At 40.9% G+C, this 12,834-nt stretch overlaps 1 long non-coding RNA gene across 1 annotated transcript; it reads left to right on the forward strand.

Annotated features, from left to right (window-relative positions):
- Positions 1–1,155: 1,155 nt before the first annotated feature.
- On the forward strand, positions 1,156–7,043 carry LOC132769976 (uncharacterized). The gene is made up of 3 exons (XR_009630960.2): positions 1,156–1,216; positions 2,967–3,039; positions 6,959–7,043. It is a non-coding gene; the product is annotated as an uncharacterized lncRNA (long non-coding RNA).
- The last annotated feature ends 5,791 nt before the right edge of the window (positions 7,044–12,834 follow it).

Genomic DNA, 12,834 nt, shown 5'->3' on the forward strand with positions numbered 1-12,834 from the left:
AAAGTTGAGAAAGCAGCCTTCCACAACTTACTGTCCTCTAGATCTATAGTACTACAACTCCTATCATCTCCAGACACCTGGAATGGTGGGAATTTGAAGTTCAATAAATCTGAATGAAACCTGGTGCATTAATGCAATAATGAATAATTGCTCTGACCCACTTACACCATTTTTATGGTGCAGATCATCACATATCCACATAATACTAGTTGTCAAATGGAATTACGCTGGTGGACCTATGACCTGATTTTCCAAAAGTTTGTATTTATTTCTTTCATTTCCTAGTATACTCATTTGGGGTTTGGGGGGATTTTCACAAACTTAAGATACATTTTAGGGGGTTTTTTTCCTACTTAAAATATTTATTTCTTTATGTTCTTCCATATCAAGAATTTTCAGTCTCTTGATGCCTGGATAGCCTTTTGACTACATTCTCAGATTATTTGTCTACATGTGTCCTATTTTTCATCTTTCAAATGTTGGAGGGCATTCTAAATTTTTAATGTATTATCTAAACTATAGCATGTGAGTAGTATGGCTGAGCAAGAACATAGTAGATATATCCTGATCTCGCCTCCCAGATCCCCTCCCGCTTTGAATGTGAAAGCATGGTTCAGTGATCCAATCTATTTACTTACTAAAACAGTTCTGTTCCACCTTTCCCTCCAGAGACCCTCAATGTGGATTACAATACAAAATTTAGGAAGAAAAATAGTTAAAATGTTAACAATATAAGCAGCCACAAGAAAAGGAAAATTAATTACAGCATTTTTGCTGCAAATTTAAGGATGAACCTTGAATTTAAGAGTCATATGGAATGGTCTCTGATTCACATATTGTTAACAATAAAACTTTGTGCACACATATAAAATGTTTCAACTGTGCTGAGGCAGAACTAAAGGCACTTTGCCATGACATTCAAAGGGGACTTGAATTAAATGCACCATTTGTCCAAAACCAGCAATGCAATGAAGCATGTTTTATATTTTTAAATAGGAATCGTTTTACTGGTCACATGTTTTGAACTATGTGTGACCCGAAGCGAATATTTTGAGCAAGAAAGTTCCCAGAAAAGAACTCCGCTGTCACAGATTATTAGCTTGAAGCATTTAACAAAGAAATCACTCTTTATTAACATTTCTCTGACTCAGAAAACTGAAGATATCTTGACAGACGGCAAGGAGCACGAAAAGGAAGAAGAATCTCCTGATACCGTGTATGGCTCTTTTTAAGAAAGAAAATTATTGTGTGAAAACATTGGCCTTAAAAATTCAGGTTGTGGTCCAGTACATAACTCTGGAAGCTATGACAGAGTTAATACTATGTCCTTCCTAGTAAGCATGTTTACAATTACAATTGTGAGTTTTGCTCTCTTCATATTTTTTTATGGCTATTAGGCTTTCCAGGCAGAACTTGAAAATATGACTTTTTTGACTATAGTTCCAAGAATCTCTCAGGGCCCTTCTACACTGACCATATAATGCAGTACTAAGTCAACGAAGTCAACTTGAGATTGTGGTACCCTCAAAATACACATCTACAATGAGTGTTGCTGTGCTTTTCAGCACATTTTTAAAAGTCCCAGGAAAGACTGGATTCAGCCAAAAAATGTTCTGCAGCACATGCCAGTGTATCCCAGAAACAGGGCAAAACCAGCTTTGTGCATTGTGGGCCAGTGAAGAATCCTGAACAGGAGCTGCCGAAAGGCGCCCCAAGAGTAGCAGGGGACTAATCGACCCCCTGGCATGAGAAATTCACACCTCTGTTCCTTTCTGTCCCTTTCCCTTTCTTTTATCATCTGCTAGGTCTCTGGAGCACTGATATGCATCTCTCCCAGAAATGCTGGGAGAGGACTACAAGACAGTTTGAGGTCAGTTTCATGTCCAATGTAATCATCTTCCTGGACTCAAACTGGTCCCAGGCAGAGTAGTCTGATTACTGTGCAGTTTCTAGCTGCATTCATGTGTCAGTGCAGAAGCTCCTTCAATCAGTAGGGTCACTGCCATGTTGGCTGTGGATCATGGGAGCTGTAGTCCAAAACGACCATTTCCAAGCTCTGCTTTCAGTTGGTTGCTCAGAAAAAGATCTGTAGGTTTTCTTTGCCTTTAGAAATAGGTGCCATGTTGATTTATGCCCTGGCCATCATTGGTGCTTCTAAGAGATATTGCCCACTGAGCAGTTATCTTTTCAGGTTACTATACTTCTAGGAATTATTTTATTTTATAATACCTGCAAGAATTACCCAAAATGAATTACAATGGCATGTGATCAATGTATATGATCAATAATATGGGGCTAGCCCACTATTCCTTTCTTTCCCAGAAGCTCTCCAAAGACTAGCAACTGATTGCCAGTTTTTCATGGGGCACAGTTTTGAGTATCACTAAAGCCCTATATCCTCCCTGACATCTAGTATATTCGTACCAGAGTAGACAACAGGAATCCTAGGAAATGCATCCCCGGCTTGCTGGTGCCTGGGAAAGGGTCATGCCAGGTGACAGAAAAGGGGTCACCATATTTCTCTCCACACTACTGCCAGCAGGGACAGTGTTTTGGCCCAAGGAGAATATCATGTATTGAGAACTATTGGCTTCAACATAGTTCACATTTAATTGATTATTCTTTATACTTCACATTTAAGCAACTTGACTGTTAAAATATCTCCATACAGTGAGTTCTTGGTATCTACGGGATTGGCTTCAGGAATCCCCATGGATAGCAAGATCTATGGGTTTTCAAGTTCCATTATGCACACCAGCTGAGTAAAATTGTATCCCTTTTATAATGGATAAATCAAGATTTGCTGTTAGGATTTTTTTACATGGGATATTTTCAAGCCAGGGATGGTGGATATAGATGCAGATTCTATATTTTTATACATAAATTAATGGGAGGGGGAGTTTATATACACTTGCCTCATAGTACCGTATGTACAATGTACTGTACAATAATAATATCATTTACAGGCCTGAGAGCAGCTGGATGTGCTGTTTTCCTTTCTGGATGATGTTGAAGAAACAAAAGGAAAAACAGGAGTAGGTATGAAATGGTTAATATTTCTATTCTGCTTGGATTAGAAATATAGGCGATACCTATAGATTAGGGACTGTGTGACTCACCTCATTTTGTTCAACTCCTATTTGTATAGTCAGTGGGGCATGATGGGAGCTGCAATCAGTTTCTAGCAGGCCATGTGTTCTCTATCCCAGACCAAAGAAACCGATGCAAAATCTCCAAATCTGGCCAGCCAGGCTTCCTTCTATGCTTTTTGAGGTCTCCTTTAAAGTCCTAATCCCTTCCCAAGCTCCTCCTTTTCTAAGAACTTAATTGCACGAAGATGACAAGTCAGCATTGAAGCAGGTATATATGGTACATTCCTTTACCGGTCTGCCATCACACTATGATAAACCTATTCCCTACTATCAACAGGAAAACCTATCAATAGCCATAGATTGCACCATGTTCCCATCACTTACTTGATGCAATGAGGCTGTTCCATTTTTGTTCTGGCATGCTAGCTCACTATTCCCAAGGCAGCAGTTCTTTCATTGAAGTTTTATTTTATTTTTACTGGCCTTAGTTGTAACTGCAAATAATACACACACACACACACACACACACACACACACACACATATATGTTGTTCATTCGTTCAGTCATTTCTTTGTGACCTCATGGACCAGCCCACGCCAGAGCTCCCTGTCAGCTGTCACCACCCCCAGCTCCTTCAAGGTCAATCCAGTCACTTCAAGGATGCCATCCATCCATCTTGCCCTTGGTCGGCCCCTCTTCCTTTTTCCTTCCGTTTTTCCCAGCATCATTGTCTTCTCTAAGCTTTCCTTTCTTCTCATGATGTGGCCAAAGTACTTCATCTTGGCCTCTACTATCCTTTCCTCCAATGAGCAGTCTGGCTTTATTTCCTGAAGTATGGACTGGTTGGATCTTCTCGTGGTCCAAGGCACTCTCAGAACTTTCCTCCAACACCACAGTTCAAAAGCATCTATCTTCCTTCTCTCAGCCTTCCCTATGGGCCAGCTCTCACATCCGTAGGTGACTATGGGGAATACCATTGCTTTAAGTATGCGGATCTTCATCGCCACTGTGATGTCTCTACTCTTCACTATTTTATTGAGATTGGGCATTGCTCTCCTCTCAAGAAGTAAGTGTCTCCTGATTTCCTAGCTGAAGTCTGCGTCTGCAGTAATCTTTGCACCTAGGTATACAAAGTCTGTCACTTCCCTTGTTTTCTCCCTCTATTTCCCAGTTATCAATCATTCTTGTTGCCACAATCTTTGCTTTTTTTAAAATTATGTGTGCCTTTTTATAGTGTTGATATTAGGACTAGAGGAAGAATCATTAGGGGTAAAGATGATGGCAATGGTGGCTATACCTGCCTATAATAATAAATAATTTTTTTATAGATTGTGGTGGGGAACAACACAAAACAAAAAAAATCATTCAACATTATTTATTTATTTATTTATTTATTTGCTATACTTGTATACCGCCTTTCTCAGCCTTATCGGCGACTCAAAAGAGCATATTGTTGTTGTTCATTCGTTCAGTCGTCTCCGACTTTTCATGACCTTACGGACCAGCCCACACGAGAGCTCCCTGTCAGCCGTCACCACCCCCAGCTCCTTCAAGGTCAGTCCAGTCACTTCAAGGATGCCATCCATCCATCTTGCCCTTGGTCGGCCCCTCTTCCTTTTACCTTCCACCTTCCCCAGCATAATTGTCTTCTCCAGGCTTTGCTGTCTCCTCATGATGTGGCCAAAGTACTTCAACTTTGTCTCTAGTATCCTTCCCTCCAGTGAGCAATCGGGCTTTATTTCCTGGAGGATGGACTGGTTGGATCTTCTCGCAGTCCAAGGCACTCTCAGAACTTTCCTCCAACACCACAGTTCAAAAGCATCGATCTTCCTTCGCTCAGCCTTCTCTAAGGTCCAGAGCATATAAAACCAATACATTCTAAAACCTATTAATAAATATTTTTAAAGACCTAATTTAAAAATAATTTGTTTATGAATGCTAGATGGGGCTGAATTAAGTTGAACATAGTATATCATGCTGACAAATCTCTTCTGGATAGTTATTCCACAATTTAGCATCAGTCAAAGAAAATGTCCTCTGGGTAATGGCCTAGTTTTGACTGTTTGGAATAGATGTCTGGATGTATGGCACAGATTGTATGTATGATAGAAGGGACATTGTATGGATAGCATCTGCTTTTTATAATACCAGGCGGAGGATGCGTTTGCCTGCTGGAGCCAATGCTGCATTCACCACAGTTACCTGATATTACCTACATCTTGATAAGTTTTGAGAGCTAAGAGGGAGAAAACTGGATAATAAATAATCATAATCATAATCATAATCATAATCATTCAAAAATACATTACACAGTCCTAGATGCTTGGGAAGTGATCGACTTATGATTTTGTGATACAAAATCCAGCATATAGATCTCGTTTGCTGTGACATGCTGTGTTTTTGTGTCAGAATAATAATAATAATAATAATAATAATAATACCTTGATTTTTGTACCCCCCCCCCCATCTCCCTGAAGAGACTTGGGTTAGCTTACATATGGCACAATGTGCATGGAACAACACAAAAAAATAACCACACAATACAATAAAAATAAAACAACAAGCATATAAAACAATTATTCAAACTCAAAACAGTGCCCAATAACCTATGGTGAGAACTGCCGTACAACATGTGGATGGCCCACAGAAGATCACCTAACCCAGGGAACTATCAAAACAGGCACAAACCCTTCAGACTTAAGCTCTCTCCTGTCTCACTCTCTAATTCAGGTGAAGGGGGAAAACTGGATTCACTCACATTCAGATAATCTACGATTAAACTGCCAATAGGAATCAAGCCACCTGAAGACTTCATGCAGTAATCGAGAGGGTTTTGTTTGCCTCTCTCCCAGGTCATTCTGAAAACTGATTGAAAATAGTTTCTAGGAATCCTGGTTTGACCTACAAACAGCAATGGAAGCAACCAGCAGTGAAGCTGAAAATGGCCCTCCCGAATCCCTACACCTGCCCACTGGCTTAAGGTGTGGTTGATGCCAGGATGCCAGAATCAAACCATGGTTTCTGAACAGACTTATCTGGATAAATCATAGTTCACTACAATTCTTGCTTTGAAAGCAAGAGCACAAAAGCAGATGTTTCCAGCCCTTCCTCTGACTATGTTTGAGGAGTAAAAAGCAGGAAGAAAAGACTTTCCACCTAATACTTGACTATGGTTTAGAAATCTGGCCAAATCTGATCACTGATTTTAAAACACTTAAATGTGTGTTTGACATTTTTCTTGGTTTTAGCGCTTGTATCTTGATGAGATAATAAACATAATCTGAAACAGCAACCAAGCTATAAACTAATTTCATTCTAATTTGATTTGGTTTTTTAAAACAATCTGAATGCTTTTGGATTGGTTCCCAAACAGATGTAATGGAAGAAAACAGTAAATCAGAATCCTCATTCTCCCTTCCCCCAGACAGATAATTGAGGTTCACAATACGACCTTTGAGTAACTTGCATGCATCATTTATTCCCAGAGTTGCCAGCATTCGATTCCAACAATCCTGCCTCCAGGGTGCATGTGAGAAGTACAGGATTGCAGAATTTGGTGTGTCCTGGCAGATCTGGCATGAGATTAATTACAAAACAATTTTCTAACAAGGTTGCTCTATCTTTTTAACTTCTGGTACATAGTTTTACTGAAAATGCTGATCATTTGGAAACCCTTCCTATTCTATCAAGTGGGGGAAAATGTCTGTGTACATCCATGGGTACGGAACATCCATAGATACAAAATGATGATGGGTGAACAGAAGCAACGCAAATTGGATAGACAGTGCATACTAGACAGAAGCATTTAAAAGTTAACCCACATCTACTGTACTCTGACAATTATTTGCATATCCTTTTCCAACAGGACTCCCCAGTTTTGGGGGAAGAAGAGGCTCAATATGGAAAGGAGATCACTGTGGAATGTTCATTTAATAAATTCAAATGCAGAACCAAGTATTGTTGTTTTTTCACCTACCAAGTTGCAACAATAGGCAGGTCATCTTTGCATCGTGGGTTCAAAAACAAAATAGGATATGAAAACATGAAAAGGTTACAAACAGTTGAAATACAATCCAATCAGTTAGAATTATCAATGCCAAGGCGTCTTAAACTTTTCCACTCATGACCCTTTCCACAAGAGACATTTTATGTGATCTCAGGTACAGGCTGTCCCCAAGTTACAAACATCTGACTTACAAATGACTCATAGTTACAAACGGAGGCAGGAAAACAGGAAGTGAGAGAAATCTACCTCTTGGATGGACAATTCACTCCTGAAAGAGTTCTCAGGGGGGAAAGTTTTCCACTGAAGCTTTATTAACAATCCTTGTTTCCACAAGAAGCCAAATCTTCCAAAATCCAAATATCACAGGGATAGAAAGTGCCGTGCAATCTTCTGAACAGGGGCACAGACAGCAACACAAACACCACATGGGTGTTAAGCCTTCCCTATGCTATCCAACTCCAGCAAAGGATCACCGCCTTGTCGGGGCGCTGGAGCTTGAGCACCTCAATGATGTCATGAGCGAAACCGTGAAGGGACACCCAAGACGGGACGGTTGTGGCAGAGAGGTCAGACCAAGCGTGATCCCTGGGGAAGGCAATGGCAAACCACTCCAGTATCCTTGCCAAGAAAACTAAATGGACCAGTACAACCAGAGATATGTCGGTATGCCATTGGAAGATGGGACTCCCAGGTCGGAAGATGGCCAAAATGCTACTGGGGAGGAGCAGAGGATAAGTTCAACTAGCCCCAGATGTGATGACGCAGCTAGCTCAAAGCCGAAAGGAAGGCTAGCGGCCAACGGTACTGGAGGTGAACGACGAATCCGATGCTCTAAAGATCAACACACCATAGGAACCTGGAATGTAAGATCTATGAGCCAGGGCAAATTGGATGTTGTTATTGGTGAGATGTCAAGACTAAAGATAGACATTCTGGGGGTCAGCGAACTGAAATGGACTGGAATGGGCCACTTCACATCAGATGACCACCAGATCTACTACTGCGGACAAGAGGAACATCGAAGAAATGGAGTAGCCTTCATAATTAATAAGAAATTCGCTAAAGCGGTGCTTGGATACAACCCAAAAAATGACAGAATGATCTCAATTCGAGTGCAAGGAAAGCCTTTCAACATTACAGTGATCCAAATATATGCCCCAACCACAGCTGCTGAAGAAGCAGAAGTAGATCAGTTCTATGAGGATCTGCAGGACCTACTGGACAATACACCAAAAAGAGACATTATTTTCATTACAGGAGACTGGAATGCCAAGGTGGGAAGTCAAATGACAACAGGGATCACAGGCAAGCATGGTCTGGGAGAACAAAATGAAGCAGGACGCAGGCTGATAGAATTTTGCCAGGAAAACTCGCTGTGTATAACAAACACTCTCTTCCAACAACCTAAAAGACGGCTTTACACATGGACCTCTCCAGATGGTCAACACCGAAATCAGATTGACTACATCCTTTGCAGCCAAAGGTGGCGGACATCCATCCAGTCGGTAAAAACAAGACCTGGGGCTGACTGTAGCTCAGATCACGAACTTCTTATTGCTCAGTTTAGAATAAAACTAAAGAGATCAGGGAAAATACACAGACCAGTAAGATATGATCTCACTAACATTCCTAGCGAATATACAGTGGAAGTGAAGAACAGATTTGAAGGACTAGATTTAATAAACAGAGTCCCAGAAGAACTATGGACAGACGTTCGCGACATTGTTCAGGAGGCGGCAACAAAGTACATCCCAAAGAAAAAGAAAACCAAGAAGGCAAAATGGTTGTCTGCTGAGACACTGGAAGTAGCCCAAGAAAGGAGGAAAGAAAAAGGAAACAGGGATAAGGGGAGATATGCCCAGTTAAATGCGCAATTCCAGAGGTTAGCCAGAAGAGATAAGGAACTATTTTTAAATAAGCAATGCATGGAAGTGGAAGAAGACAACAGAATAGGAAGGACAAGAGACCTCTTCCAGAAAATTAGAAACATTGGAGGTAAATTTCAGGCAAAAATTGGTATGATAAGAAACAAAGATGGCAGGGACCTAACAGAAGCTGAAGAGATCAAGAGAAGGTGGCGAGACTATACAGAAGATCTGTATAGGAAAGATAATAATATTGAGGATAGTTTTGATGGTGTGGTGAATGAGTTAGAACCAGACATCCTGAGGAGTGAGGTTGAATGGGCCTTAAGAAGCATTGCTAACAACAAGGCAGCAGGAGACGACGGGATCCCAGCTGAACTGTTTAAAATCTTAAAAGATGATGCTGTCAAGGTGATGCATGCCATTTGCCAGCAAATATGGAAAACACAAGAATGGCCATCAGACTGGAAAAAATCAACTTATATCCCCATACCAAAAAAGGGAAATGCGAAAGACTGCTCAAACTTCCGTACAGTGGCCCTTATTTCTCATGCCAGTAAGGTAATGCTCAAGATCCTGCAAGGAAGACTCCAGCAATACATGGAGCGCGAGTTGCCAGATGTTCAAGCTGGGTTTAGAAAAGGCAGAGGAACGAGAGACCAAATTGCCAATATCCGCTGGATAATGGAGAAAGGCAGGGAGTTTCAGAAAAACATCTACTTCTGCTTCATTGACTATTCTAAAGCCTTTGACTGTGTAGATCATAATAAATTGTGGCAAGTTCTTAGTGGGATGGGCATCCCAAGCCACCTTGTCTCTCTCCTGAGGAATCTGTACAAGGACCAAGTAGCAACAGTAAGAACTGACCACGGAACAACAGACTGGTTCCAGATTGGGAAAGGCGTACGGCAAGGCTGCATCCTCTCACCCAACCTTTTTAACTTGTATGCAGAACACATCATGCGATGTGCGGGGCTGGATGAATGCAAAGCTGGGGTGAAAATTGCTGGAAGAAACATTAACAACCTCAGATATGCAGATGACACCACTCTGATGGCCGAAAGCGAGGAAGAGCTGAGGAGCCTTCTAATCAAGGTGAAAGAAGAAAGCGCAAAAGCCGGGTTGCAGCTAAACGTCAAAAAAACCAAGATTATGGCAACAAGAATGATTGACAACTGGAAAATAGAGGGAGAAACCGTGGAGGCCGTGACAGACTTTGTATTTCTAGGTGCAAAGATTACTGCAGATGCAGACTGTGGCCAGGAAATCAGAAGACGCTTACTTCTTGGGAGGAGAGCAATGTCCAGTCTCGATAAAATAGTAAAGAGTAGAGACATCAGACTGGCAACAAAGATCCGCCTAGTCAAAGCCATGGTATTCCCTGTAGTCACCTACGGATGTGAGAGCTGGACCTTAGGGAAGGCTGAGCGAAGGAAGATCGATGCTTTTGAGCTGTGGTGCTGGAGGAAAGTGCTGAGAGTGCCTTGGACTGCGAGAAGATCCAACCAGTCCATCCTCCAGGAAATAAAGCCCGACTGCTCACTGGAGGGAAAGATACTAGAGACAAAGTTGAAGTACTTTGGCCACATCATGAGGAGACAGGAAAGCCTAGAGAAGACAATTATGCTGGGGAAAGTGGAAGGCAAAAGGAAGAGGGGCTGACCAAGGGCAAGATGGATGGATGGCATCCTTGAAGTGACTGGACTGACCTTGAGGGAGCTGGGGGTGGTAACGGCTGACAGGGAGCTCTGGCGTGGGCTGGTCCATGAGGTCACGAAGAGTCGGAGACGACTGAACGAATGAACAACAACAATGCTATCCAAGAACCTAAAGACGTGGTTGTTTGAGAAGGCGTTTAACTAAGTGCTACAACAAATTAGCAATGATGAGTGGAACGGAATATGGATAACGAGATTGGATTGTGATTCTATGATGAGACGTCGTGAATGATTTAGTGTAATGGTATTATTAATAGTGATGTTGTTATTGTTGTTTATGATATTGCTTTCATTGTAAATTGTCTTTTTATATGTTGTACACCGCCATGAGTCGCCCTAGGGCTGAGAACGGCGGTCAACAAATGCAGTAAATAAATAAATAAATAAGTAGGTAGATAGATGGCTGAAGTTACACTTAAAATGCACCTGTTCCAACTTACATACAAACTCAACTTAAAAACAAACCTATAGAATCTATTTTGTTCATAACTTGCGAGTTATAGTTCACCCGCATCCAGAGAGCACTGTGCACTTAACTGACGATGGATTTGGACCGAACTTGACACACATAACCAGTGTGGCCTACTATAAGTATTGGCGGGATTTGAAGGGATTTGACCCCCGATTTTGGGAGTTGTAGTTCATCCATATCCAGAGAGCACTGTACAGCCAACCAATAATGGATCTGGACCACACTTGGCACACATAACCAACATGATCAACTTTAACTATGGGCAGGTTTTTGAGGGAATTGACCCATGACTTTGAGAGTTGTAGTTCACCCTCATCCAGAGAGCACTGTGCATAATGGATCTCAACCAAACATGACACACATGACCAACATGACCAACTATAAATACTGGTGGGATTTGGAGAGAAGTGACCCATGATGTTTGGAATTGTAGCATCATTTGTAGAAACTAAAAACAAACAATTACTAACTTAAATGGGCATCACCCGATACTTAGGCTAGAAGATATATCAAATAGGTATAAAAAAAATATACAGCATTTTCAAGGCTTGCTAAATAGGCTGATTTTCCTTTTTGTAGAGTACAACTGAAGCATTTTCTACAGGGTCCTCTGTAAACATTGCACATAGTTGAGAACAAAATTGTGTATATGGGTGGCATTCAGAAGCCTTTTACTGTTGCCAAAGTTTTCAAGTTTTGATATAATGAAGGAATACCATTAGATAATCCTGCAGTATTTACCCTTGAGTGCCAAGCTTTGGGAAAAGATAGGATATAAATTAATATATAATAAATCAATACAGACAGTATTGTTTTCAGGACTGAGGAAAATCCCCTTTGTAGTGCTGGCACCATGACTCCACTAAGTTGGATGTGCCGTAGGCAGAAATGGTGGAGTGGGGCTGCATATGAGAAAAGTGGTTTGACACTGAGCATTAGCCACTTTTCCTATGTTAGTATTTGTTAGCTTGTGATTTAATACGTACTAACTCTCAAACAATCAGAAACTCAATTTATCTGGTATCTATCAAACACATGGGTGCTAGTTAACTGAGAGCCTACTGTACCATATACTTTCCATGTACTACAAATTACTAACCATGTCCGGGTACTAGACAACTTCATTATAACTAAATTGGTTCAAAATCAAGCACTGTACCTTATATAGTTATGGGCTGAACTTGAAAAAAAAAAACACTTTGAGAAGCTTTATTATCAGAAAGCTTCTCAAGGCCTCGTAACTGTCATATTAACCTCATTTTCGAGCCTGATGAAAAGGTAATTTTGTCCTTGGGGCAATTCCAGGGAATATAAAATCCACTTGAAATGCTAATGCACACAGTTTTCATATTATTTAATTTGGGATTTAGACCATGCTAAAGTGATGAGTAGAAAGGCAAAACCTGCAATCCCTCTTTTTTATTATTTGGATAGCCCCTCTAAATGGACATTAAATGGTTGAGGTGTGTGTGTTACTCTCAGGACAGCAAAGGGAGATGGTCTGTTGCTCATTTTACTCATTTTTTTTCTAGATTCAGTTATATACTGATTTCTAGTTGGGGTAGAATATGGGTGGAAATCCAAACCTCAATGCCTACTTGACTAAAAAATACGTAAAATATTGCACACAGAGATGTACAAATGGATTTAGATAGATATTTCCATCCCTATTTCATGTCT

This window comes from Anolis sagrei, chromosome 3 (genome assembly GCF_037176765.1).
Source record: "Anolis sagrei isolate rAnoSag1 chromosome 3, rAnoSag1.mat, whole genome shotgun sequence".
Lineage (NCBI taxonomy): Eukaryota > Metazoa > Chordata > Lepidosauria > Squamata > Dactyloidae > Anolis > Anolis sagrei.